Source organism: Neomonachus schauinslandi, chromosome 5 (assembly GCF_002201575.2).
Source record: "Neomonachus schauinslandi chromosome 5, ASM220157v2, whole genome shotgun sequence".
NCBI lineage: Eukaryota > Metazoa > Chordata > Mammalia > Carnivora > Phocidae > Neomonachus > Neomonachus schauinslandi.
Window position 1 is genome coordinate 170,549,669 of NC_058407.1, and position 12,441 is coordinate 170,562,109.

The following is a 12,441-nucleotide window of genomic DNA, read 5'->3' on the forward strand; positions in this document are numbered from 1 at the left end:
AATGACCTTTCCACTTCGAAGGTTGTTTATGGAGGGGGAAAATGGCACGAGCATTATTGTGACAAAGATAAGTAACAATATAAAAAGGAAAGTGAATATTCTCAAATTTCCACCTCCTCTTACCAATTTGAGATTTATTTTTTATTGCTATTTCTGACTTGGCCTACATTTCTATTGATTATTTACTAAAAATCAGAATAAACTGTGTCTTATTATTATGTATCACACATATGTCACTGAAACATTACTCTGTAATTACAGTTCCACTAAAAAATAAATACAGTTAATCCTTGAACAACATGGGTTTAAACCGCATGGGTCCACTTACAAATTTTTTTTTAATAAATACAGTGCAGTACTGTAAATGTATTTTCTCTTATGATTTTAATTTTTCTCTAGCTTACTTTATTGCAAGAATATAGTATATAATACATAGAACATTACAAAATACGTGTTAATTGACAGTTTATGTTATCAGTAAGCCTTCCAGTCAATAGTAGGCTGTTAGTAGTTATGTTCTGGGGGGAGTCAGAAGTTATACACAGATTTTCAACTGCACAGGGATAGAGGGGTCAATGCCCCTACCCCCCAAGCTCCCTGTTGTTCAAGGTGTCAACTATAAAATTTTGGTGACTTCTGAAAATTTAAACTTTTTTTTTAATGAAGTATAATTGACACACAATATTACATTAGTTTCAGGTGTACAACAGTGATTCGACAACTCTATCCATTATGCTCTGCTCCCCACAGTTGTAGCTACCATCTGTCACTATGCAATGCTATCACAGTACCATTGGCTGTATTCCCTCGACTCTACTTTTGTCCCCATGACTCACTCATTCCGGTACCTCCCACTCCCTTTCACCCATTTTTCCCCACCTTCACCCCCCTCCCTCTGGTACCCATCAGTTTGTAAAAGTTTGAACATTGTTTAGGCTATCCCGGTGATATCTTTCTATTTGGTTTGGTCCCCAGGCCTCCTCACCACCCACTCTCTGTGAAAGAATTTTATATTCTGTTTAATAGTGTCATGAAGCTGGTTGTCACTTTGAGACAGAGCATCCTGTGGTTCCACTTAATCCGGCATGTGAACTCATGAACCAGGTTGAGGAGAGAATTTGCTAGTATGGATAATTGTTGGCTCTTGGAGACGTTTTGAACAGTACCCAACTCTAACACCAGTGGTTGTCCTGAAGACTCAAGAGAAATGATGTGAAATTATGATTATGTAAAAAGAAATACAGTTGATATCTGTGTGACTGAGTCCTTCTTTTTGGTAGTGCAGGGCTAAGGACGTTAACACTTCAAAAATACTAAAGAACGAGTCAATGTAGCTGTTTCTTTATGTCCTGACAGCATCAGGCAGCTACCAAGATGGCACCTCGTCAGTCAGTGGAGGCTGTTCTTCTCCTGGCTCCCTGATCTCCACAGGGACTAAGGGCTATGGGAAGCCCACTGGAACAATAGTTTCCCCTGAAGTCTGAGGAGCTTGTTCTTGGGTGTGGTGCTTCCCTGCACAACTGTTTAGTTGTCAGACTGCAATGATTTTATCTCTCAGCAATGTTCCAGGAGGTTTTAGTGAAAATATAAAACTGCCTGCCCGCCTCTCAAACAGAGTTTGAAAAGAGGTCTCTGGGGGAGGACAGACCGAGTCTTCTAAGTGGTCTGTGATCCAAAGCATTTCCTGGGCTACGTGTTTATCAAGGCTGAGTTTTACTTCCAAACTAAGCTTGAGAAGAATCTGGGAATGTTTCCCAGCTGATTGGGGGTAGGGAGAAGAGGAGGATGCAAGCCTGAAAGAACAGAGAAATTTCACTCTCGTTTTTATCTTCTTACCACAGTTATCTGCTGAAATCTGTCTATGGATATGGCTTGTAAAATAGAAACTTTCTGGAGTACGAAGTAGTATAGGATGTTGAATGTTAATTTTTATTTTATTTTACTTTATTTTTGAGAGAGAGAGAAAGAAAGGGGCAGAGGGAGAAGGAGAGAGAGAGAATCCTCAAGTGGACTCCCAGCTAAGTGTGGAGCCCGACGCGGGGCTTGATCCCAGGACCCTGAGATCATGACCTGAGTGGAAATCAGGAGTCGGATGCTTAACTGACTAAGCCACCCACGCGCCCCTGTTGAATGTTAATTTGAAAATTATATATAATATTTTTATTTGGGGAATGGAACATTGAGAAGATTAGCTTTTATTTATTTATTTTAAAAGATTTTTATTTATTTGTCAGAGAGAGAGAGCACAAGCTGGGGGAGAGTCAGAGGAAGAGGGAGAAGCTGACTCCCCAACAAACAGGTTGCCCGATGCAGAGCTCGATCCCAGGACCCTGCGATTATGATGTGAGCTGAAGACAGACGCTTAACCGACTGAGCTACCCAGGCGTCCTGGAAGATCAGCTTTTAAATGGATCAGATTTACTCTTCAAGGTGAAAAAAAAATGCAGATAAAAGAGCATTATCTCCCTGTTAATTGCCATTAATCTCGAGTCACCCCAGTGTTTTTGCTGTGACTCTTATCTCACAGTTCAAGGTCTCAGTTGACACATTTGGGAAGAGTGAGGTGTTGGGGAAATAGTGCTAAGTAGATGGTTTTTCCTTCCTGTCTGACTCAGTGTTCGAGAACTTCTTTTAGACAATATGTTGATTTTAATACTTCGATGCTGGGTTTATGTCGTTACAGACATTCTGGTATATAGAGTGTTTCTTTGCTCTCTTAGTAGAAATCTTCTAAAGAAAACGTGTCTCCCTTATGTCACTGTTTCTTTCCCTATAAGTTTTTGTAGTCACTACTCCTTTTTCGAGAATTTAGATGTCGGTGGTACCAGAAGAAAATTTCTTTGGCCTGAATAATGCCAACTTCACTTCCCTCAGTGATGACACATTCACATGGATTTTAAATTTGTTGTTTTCTCCTCACTGCGCTGCTGTGTGTGTGGGTTCCCTAGCTGGAGAGTCTGGTATTGGTGGTGAAAGACTTCAATCTAAATTTAGATTCTTTTCGGAGGTTTCATAGAATACTTCCTTAAATTAAGTCACAGACCGCAAAAGCAGCTGCTGTGTGGGGCTTCCAGGTTTGGTGGTGGTGGTTTTTTTTTTTTTTTTTTCCCCCTGCTCTCTAAATAAAGAAGATGGGGCAGGAAGGGACTGGCTGTCACTCCCAGCTGCTTGAGGCGGGTCGGGAGAGGTGGTTCTGCCATTGTAGCCAGAATCACTAGCAGCTTCTGTAAGGAATTGAAGGATAAGGGGACAAGGTTTGATGGTAATCCGACAAAAATGGAAAACAGTCCCCAGTCCGAGGAAGTATGGCTAAAACAAGCACTTTGTTTTGGGTTGTATTGTAGGTGGCAGGCAGTAATGGGTAATGATAGGACTTCCTTTTGTCTGACACCTGTAAATTGACTTGGAAACTTAGAAGCCGTGAATTAAACCAGTACAGTTAATTTTTAGGGAGAGTGATACAGTTGGAAGATCTTCAGAGTCCAGAGAAAGAGTTGAAAGTAGGGTGTTGAGGACAATCATGGTGTGTTACACAATCTCCCTCTCTTTCCTGGAATACATGTTTTCACATCCTTTCAGTATGAACTCCCTTACCGGTCAGTGTCCCCAGGCCCCAGACTAGAGAGCTAGATTCTCAAGTGGGAGGCGGGAGGGGCCGGGGAGCCTGAGCACTGCCTGCTGGGCAACATACTCAGACAGCCTTCCAGTTTCTGCTGTGGCACCATCACCCTATTCATATGCCCTTATGTTTGCGAATGGTGTGATTATATTCTACAACAGTATTCCAGTACCTTTCATTGTTAGACACAAGCATGTAAATCTCGTTCCCACCCAGTGTTTTCTCCCCCGGCATGCATCAGCAGTCTTCCCATGAGCATATTTTCATTATATAACCACCCCGTTATTTCAGTATTTCCTCTTTTACAAAGGTCAATTTGGGTTTTTTTTGGCGTGGGGGGTGGGGAGGTGGGGGTGGGGGAAAGTATCTGTACGTGGCATAACATGTAGACTGTGTAAGGTGACTTCTTTTAAAAAGGAAGTCTTTTCACACCTGCCCCTAGCCTTGAAATTCTCTTCCCCAGAGACATTCTGGTGGTAACACTTTCTTGTTTATTTTTGCAAAGATGTGTTAGATGAAAATGCTTATATATTCTTCCTTTCCCTACCCCTCTTTTTGAAGAAAAACATAGACTCAATTCTGTACCTTGCTTTTTTCACCCAATGATGTATCTTTGGAAAGCTTCCATATATATCAGTATATATAGAATTGCCTCCTCTTTTTTCCCCTAAGATTTTATTTATTTATTTAGAGCGAGCGTGTGCGCATGAGCAGGGGGTAGGGATGGGGGTAGGAGGGGCAGAGGGCAAGGGAGAGAGAGAATCCCAAGCAGACTCTGCGCTGAGCAAGGAGCCGGACGTGGGGCTCAGTCTCACGACCCTGAGATCATGACCTGAGCTGAAATCAAGAGTTGGGTGCTTAACCAACTGAGCCACCCAGGTGCCCCCTTCTTCTTCTCTTTTTAAAAATTGAAGTAGGAGTTGGAGCACCTGGTTGGTGCAGTCGGTTAAGCATCTGCCTTCGGCTTAGGTCATGATTCCGGGGTCCTGGGATCGAGCCCCATATAAGATCTATCTCCCTCTCCCTCTGCTGCTCCCCCTGCTCTTGTGCTCCCTCTTTGGCGCTCTCTTTCTCTCTCTCTCTCTTTCAAATAAATAAAATCTTAGGGGCATCTGGGTGGCTCAGTCATTAAGCGCCTGCCTTCGGTTCAGGTCATGATCCCAGCGTCCTGGGATCGAGCCCCGCATCGGGCTCCCTGCTCGACGGGAAGCCTGCTTCTCCCTCTTTCACTCCCCCTGCTTGTGTTCCTCTCTCACTGTGTCTCTCTCTGTCAAATGGATAAATAAAATCTTTAAAAAATAAAAAAATTAAAAAAAATCTTAAAAAGAATAGAGGTAAAAGTTAACTGTGTATAAATCAGTGGCTTTATTATATTCCCAATGTTGTGTAACCATCATCACTGTTGAATTCCAGAATGTTTTCATTATCCCAAAAAGAAATCCAATACCCACTCAGCCATCACTCTCCATCTCCCCAACCCTAGCCCTGGCAACCGTTAATCTACTTTCCATTTCAGTGAATTTGCCTATTCTGGGCATTTCATAAAAATGCAACCCTACAATATGTGGCCGTTTTTGTCTGGCTTCTTTCACTTCACATAACGTTTTCAAGGTTCATTCATGTTGTAACGTGTATCACTACTTCACTCCTTTTTATGGCTGGATAATATTCCATTGTGTGGATGGATCACATTTATCCATCAGTTGATGGACACCTGGGTTGTTCCCACTTTTTGGCTATTATGAATAATGCTGCTATGTGCAGATTTTTGTGTGAACATGTTTTCGGTGCTCTTGGATATATACCTGAGGGTAGAAATGCTAGGTCATACGGAATTCTGTTTTCTTTTTTTTTTTTTTTTTATTTATTCATGAGAGACAGGGGGAGAGAGAGAGAGAGGCAGAGGGAGAGGGAGAAGCAGGCTCCCTGCTGAGCAGGGAGCCCGATGCGGGACTCGATCACAGGACCCTGGGATCATGACCTGAGCCGAAAGCAGACGCTTAACCATCTGAGCCACCCAGGCGCCCTGGAATCCTATGTTTAAATATTAAGGAACTGCTAAACTGTTTTTCATAGTGGCTGCACACTTTTACCATCCCACCAGCGGTGAATGAGAGTTCCATTTTCTCCACATCCTAGCCAACGCTTATTTTTTTCTTTCCTTTTCCTTTCCTTTCCTTTCTTTTTTAGAGTTACTATTATAGCCGTCCTAATGGATATGAGGTGTTATCTTATTGTGGTTTTGATTTGTATTTCCCTAATGGCTAAAGATTGTTGAGGATCTTTTCGTGTGCTTATTGGCCATTTTTGTATCTTCCTTAGAGAAATGTCTACCAATTGGGTTATTTGTCTTTTTGTTTTGAATTCTAAGAGTTTTTAAAATATATTCTGGGTACTAGACCCTTATTAGGTATATGATTTCCAAATATCTTCTTCCAGTCTATAGGTTGTCTTTTCACTCTCCTATAGTGTCGTTTGATGCACAATTTTTTAAAATTTTGGTAAAGTCATTTATTTTTTATTGTTGTTGTTAGTGCTTTTGGTGTCATATTTAAGAAACCACTCTACTCCAAAATAATGAAAAATTTACCCTTATGTTTTCTCAAGAGTTTTATAGTTTCTGCTCTTACAAATAAGTCCTTCATTCATTTTGAATTAATTTTTGTATATGTTGTGAGATAGGGGTCCAAATGTATCCTTTTGCAAGGATATCTAGTTGTTTCAGCACCATTTGTTGAAAGGACTATTTGTTGAAAACGCCTATTGATTGGACTTGGCACCTTGTCAAAAATCGTTTGGCCGTAAATATATTGCTTTATTTCTGGACTCTCAGTTGTATTCTGTTGATCTAGAATGTGTCTTTCTTTTTCTTTTAATATTTTATTTTATTAAAGATTTTATTTATTTGACAGAGAGAGACACAGTGAGAGAGGGAACACAAGCAGGGGGAGTGGGAGAGGGAGAAGCAGGCTTCCCCGCAGAGCAGGGAGCCCGATGCGGGGCTCGATCCCAGGACCCTGGGATCAAGACCTGAGCCGAAGGCAGACGCTTAGTGACTGAGCCACCTCGGTGCCCCTAGAATGTCTCTCTTAATGCCAGTTCTGCACTATATTGATAACTATTGCTTCATAGTAAGTTGAAATGGGAAGTGTAAGTCTTCTGACTTTGCTCTTTTTAAAATTTTTTTGAAATTTTATTTTGTTATGTTAGTCACCATACAGTACATCATTAGTTTTTGATGTAGCGATCTATGATTCATTGTTTTCGTATAACACCCAGTGCTCCATGCAGTACATGCCCTCCTTAATACCCATACCAGGCTAACCCATCCCCCCACTCCCCTCCCCTCTAAAACTCTCGGTGTGTTTCTCGGAGTTCATAGTCTGTCATGGTTCATCTCCCCCTCTGATTCCCCCCCTTCATTTTCAAGATTGTTTTGACTAGTCAGCATTCTTTGCAATTCCATATGAATTTTAGGATGAGCTTGTTCATTTCTATAAAAAGGCACTTGGGATTTTAATAGGAATTGCTTTGGGTCTGTAGATCAATTTGGGGATTGTTGCCATCTTAACGTTATTTAATATTACAATCCATGAACAGGGATACTATTTAAGTCTTTTATAGTTTCTGGTAACAACCTATTATAATTTTCAGTGTATAAGTCTTGTACTTCTTTGGTTAAATTTATTTGTAAGTATTTTGTTCTCTTTGATAGTGTAAAATGGAATTATCTCCTTAACTTTATTTTTGGATTGTTCATTGCTAGTGTAGAGAAATATAACTGATTTTAGTATGCTGATCTTGTATTCTGCAATTTGACAAAGCCCATTTATTGACTTCCATAGTTTTTGTGTGGATTCTTTAGGGTTTTCTGTAGATAAGATTATGTTGTGTGTGTGTGTGTGTTTTTTCATTTCCAGTGTGGATGCTTTTTATCTGGCAAGAGCAGACATTCTAATCTTAGTCCTATTATTAGGGGGAAACCATTTAGTCTTTCATCAATATGATGTTAGCTGTGGGTTTTTCACAGATGCCCTTTATCCAGTTGAAGGAGTTCCGTTCTGTTCCTAGTTTGTTGAGTGGTTTTTGTTTTTCGTTTATCATGAACCAGTATTGGAATTTGTCAAATGCCTTTTCTGCATTAATTCAAGTGATATTGCAGTTTTAAGAATTCTATTAATATATTACATTAAATGATTTTTTTAATTGTAGAGCTACCCTTGCATTTCTGGGATATAAAACCCACTTGGTCCTGTATAGAATCCTTTTAATATGGTATTGTATTCAATTTGCTGGTATTTCATTGAAGATTATTTGCATTTATAGTCATAAGAGATACTGGTCTGTGATGTCTTTGTCTGACTTTGGTATAAGGGTGATATAGGCCTCACAGAATGAGTTAGGAAGTAGTCCCCCGTCTTCTATTTTTGAAAGAATTTATGAAGGCTTGGGTTAATTTTTATTTAAATGTTTAGTGGAACTCACCAGTGAAGCCATCTGGTCCTGGGACTTTTCTTTTTGGGATGTATTTTGATTACAGAATCTTTACATGTTCTAGGTTTATTCAGATTTGCTGTTTCTTTTCTAGTCCTTTTTGGTGGTTTCTGTGTTTTTAAGATTTTCTGCATTTCATCTAGGTTACCTAATTTGCTGGCGTACAGCAGTTCATAGTATTCTCTTATCATTTTCATTTCTGAAGATCAGTAGGAATGACCTCACTTTAATTTCTTATTTTAATTATTTGAACAGTCTTTTCCCTTGGTCAGTCTGTCTAAACATTTGTTGCTTTGTTGATCTCTTCAAAGAACCAACTTTTGGTTTTGAGGATTTTTTGTTTTCTACTTCACTTATCTGTGCTCTGATCTTTATTGTTTCATTCTGCCTGCTTTGGGTTTAGTTTGCTCTTCTTTTTCTAGTTCCTTTAGGTGGATGGTTAGGTTATTAATTTGAGATCCTCCTCTTTCAATGTAGGCATTTACAGCTATCAGTTTCCCTCTTTGCACTGCTTTTGCTGCATCTCATACATTTTGATATGTGGTATTTTTATTTTCACTTACCTCAAAGGTATTTTCTATTTGTAATGTTTTCTTGATCCACTAAGTTTTTTTTTTTTTTTTTTTTGAGAGAGAGAGAGAGCACACGCGTGCTTGTGAGTGTAGGGTTGGGGAGGGGCAGAGGGAGAGAGAGAGTCTCAAGCAGGCTCCATGCCCAGCATGGAGCTCCATTTGGGGCTCGATCTCATGATCCTAAGATCCAGACCTGAGCCAAAATCAGATGCTTAACTGAATGAACCACCCAGGCACCCCAGTGACTCACTAGTTTTTAAAAGTACGTTGTTTAGCTTCAACTGATTTGTGAATTCTGGATTTCCTTCTGTTATTGATTTCCAATTTCATTCCACTGTGGTTGGAGGAGATACTTTGAATTATTGCAGTCTCTTAAAATTTATTAAGACTTTTTTATGGCCTAATGTATGGTTAATACTGGAGAACATTTCACATGCACTTGGGAAGAATGTGTTTTCTGTTTGTGATTGTTCTGTGTGTCTGTTAGGTCTAGTTGGTTTATAGTGTTAAGTCTTCTGTTTCCTTTTTAATCTTCTGGCTAATTTTTCTATCCATTATTGAAAGTGGGGTGTTGATGCCTCCAACTATTATTGTGGAGCTTTCTATTTCTCCCTTCAATTTTGTCAGTTTTACCTTTATATATTTGGGGCTCCATTGTTAGGTGCATATATATTTGTAATCATTATAGCTTCCTTGTGAATTGACTCTTTTATCATTATATAAGGTCTGTCTTTGTCCCTTGTAACAATTTTTGTCCTAAAGTCTGTTTTGTCTCATGTTAATATAGCCACTCCAGTTGTTGTCTTTGGTCACTGTTAGTGTGGAGTATCTTTTTCTATCTGTTCATTTTCAACCTGTTTGTGTATTTGAATCTAAAATGAATCATTTATAGACAGCATATAGTTGGATCATGTTTTGTTATCCATTTTGTTCATCTCTACCTTTTAGTTGAAGAGTTTAACATTTAAATTTATGTATTTGTTGATAAAGACATCTACCAGTATTCCTGGAGCTTTTACATTTGTGTTACATAAGCATTTATACTAAGGAGTCTATAACCAGATGCAGCTTAGGTGCTATTGTTGGGTCCATTGTAAAGAAAATAAAATGCTAATTATTGTCACTAGCAGGAAAAAAAAAAAGACTTCTGCCATTTTGATACTTGTTTTCTGTATGTCTTCTGTCCGTTTTTTGGTTACTGTGTTCCTCCATTATCCCTTATCTATGTTAAATCACCTGGCCCTCTTTGATGGACATGTAGGGTGTCTATAGTCTTGCACTTTTACACATGATGCTGCAGTGAATATCCTTGAATGTGTGTCATTTTACACATCTGTAAGCATGACTGTGGATAAATTTCTACATGGAAATTCAGCTGCTGCTGGAATGATGCTGACAGAAATTGGGAAACAGGCAAGAAGTCACTTTTTCTTCCTCATCTCTCACCCTCTCTCTAGGACTTTCCATTGGCAGCTCTGAACAGGGAGCCAGCTGGCTTGGTGTCTGGGAGCCCAGCCCCAGTATCACAGGGTAGAGTATAGCAGAGTGGGGAAGAGGAGAGAAGATGGGCAAATAATTGCATATGAGAAATCATCATATTCTCTTAATATCTTATTTCCAGAAGTGCAGACTGATTTTCAACTTCTTAAAATTAAGTGAAATTAACTTCTTAATATCAATTAGGAGAAATTAATCTCTTCACATCACAAATTTGTTAATCTTGTAGATTCTGAATTCCATCCATGGTTCTTACTAACCCTCTCTCTTGACAAGCTGTGCATATTACTTTAGGCTTACAGCTGTGTCTTTAGTGACTGACTTGAAAAAATGGCTCTGCAAAGTGATACCCATCTAATGGATGATTCTACTGTGTCCTTTTCAAATCTTGGATGAGCAGGAGTATTGTCCGTTTCTGCATTAGTTTATTGGACAGCGTATTTCAAGTCTTTGCCAAATCTTACCTTCCTTTTCCACATGGTTCCTATTGTTCTGCCATTATCAAATAACATGCCTAAAAGGAGGTAACTTGTTGCGTGTTTTGGCATCTATAGAACAGTAGAAATATCTCTTGGAAGTGGAAAAAAAAGTTTCATTTGGTGGGCATAGTCTAGAGTGACCATATTTTTTGTTTCTGCTTGGAACAGTTCTGTTTTAACCTGTTGTCCTGGCATAATCAATAATAGTGTCCTTTCTTTTTCTAAAACGTGCCCTGGTTTGGTTGATGTGGTCACTGGATATGAAACTTACCCATCTGACTGATGTTTAACCATATTCTCTGGTCTAGTTCTATTCTTAGAAATTCTAAAACTTAACTTCTGAGATGTTAGCTGTGTCACCTCGTGGACAAGTCATACAGAGAGAGGCTAAAGTCTGGAGTTGAGGTTAACAGAAGGGCCTGTGACTGAAGGCATATGTAGCTCTGTAGACATAACACATGAGGATCTTCATTCAACATGTGTGCTGTCACATGATGTGCATGCACCCTTCCAGACATGTGTATATCTCTAAAAAGATATTTTTCTCTATTTGGTGTTGTTATACTTTATTAAAGGAATGATTCTTTTCAAGAAGAGAGATCCTATTAATCTTTAAAAAATTGAAAGTCTTGAGTGCAAGGGCGTAACAGGGAATGCCTGGTATGGACCAGTTGTTGAGACTCTACACAGCAACAATGGCCAAGTGTTTTTTAGTTTGCGACCGGGGTGAGTTTCACTGTAGTTTGGTTAATTCTGTTCTGTTAGTGCCTTTCACATACTTTAAAGGGATAGTCTTAAAACTTTTGAGTTTGGAGATGTCTGTTATGAATGATTTTTTTTTTTTTAAGAAGAATGACTTTTGAAAGTGTTCTCAGATAGACAAATTAGATTAATGACCTCACTTTTCCTCCTTGTCACACTTTTGGTATATTTGTCATGTATTTTCTGGGCCAGGTGTAGATAAGTGCAAATAAGTTTGATGTTGAGGTGGACATTCAAATGTCTCACTACCCTGGTGTTGTTACTAATACTCAAAAGAACCAAGTGAGATTTCGTTAAGAGTAACCTCTTTTCAGGAATGTTGAAAAAGAAAAGCAAAGCTGGTGGCATCACAATTCCGGACTTCAAGCTCTATTACAAAGCTGTCGTCATCAAGACAGTATGGTAATGGCACAAAAACAGACACATAGATCAGTGGAACAGAATAGAGAGCCCAGAAATGGACCCTCAACTCTATGGTCAACTCATCTTCGACAAAGCAGGAAAGAATGTCCAATGGAAAAAGACAGTCTCTTCAACAAATGGTGTTGGGAAAATTGGACAGCCACATGCAGAAGAATGACACTGGACCATTTCCTGACACCACACGCAAAAATAGACTCCAAATGGATGAAAGACCTAAATGTGAGACAGGAGTCCATCTAAGTCCTAGAGGAGAACATAGGCAGCCTCTTCGACCTCAGCCGCAGCTACTTCTTTCTAGAAACATTACCAAAGGCAAGGGAAGCAAGGGCAAAATGAACTATTGGGACTTCATCAAAATAAAAAGGTTTTGCACAGCAAAGGAAATAGTCAACAAAACCAAAAGACAACCGACAGACTGGGAGAAGGTATTTGCAAATGACACATCAGATAAAGGGCTAGTATCCAAAATCTATAAAGAACTTAGCAAACTCAACACCCAAAGAACAACTAATCCAATCAAGAAATGGGCAGACGACATGAACACACATTTTTCCAGAGAAGACATCCAAATGGCCAACAGATACATGAAAAAGTG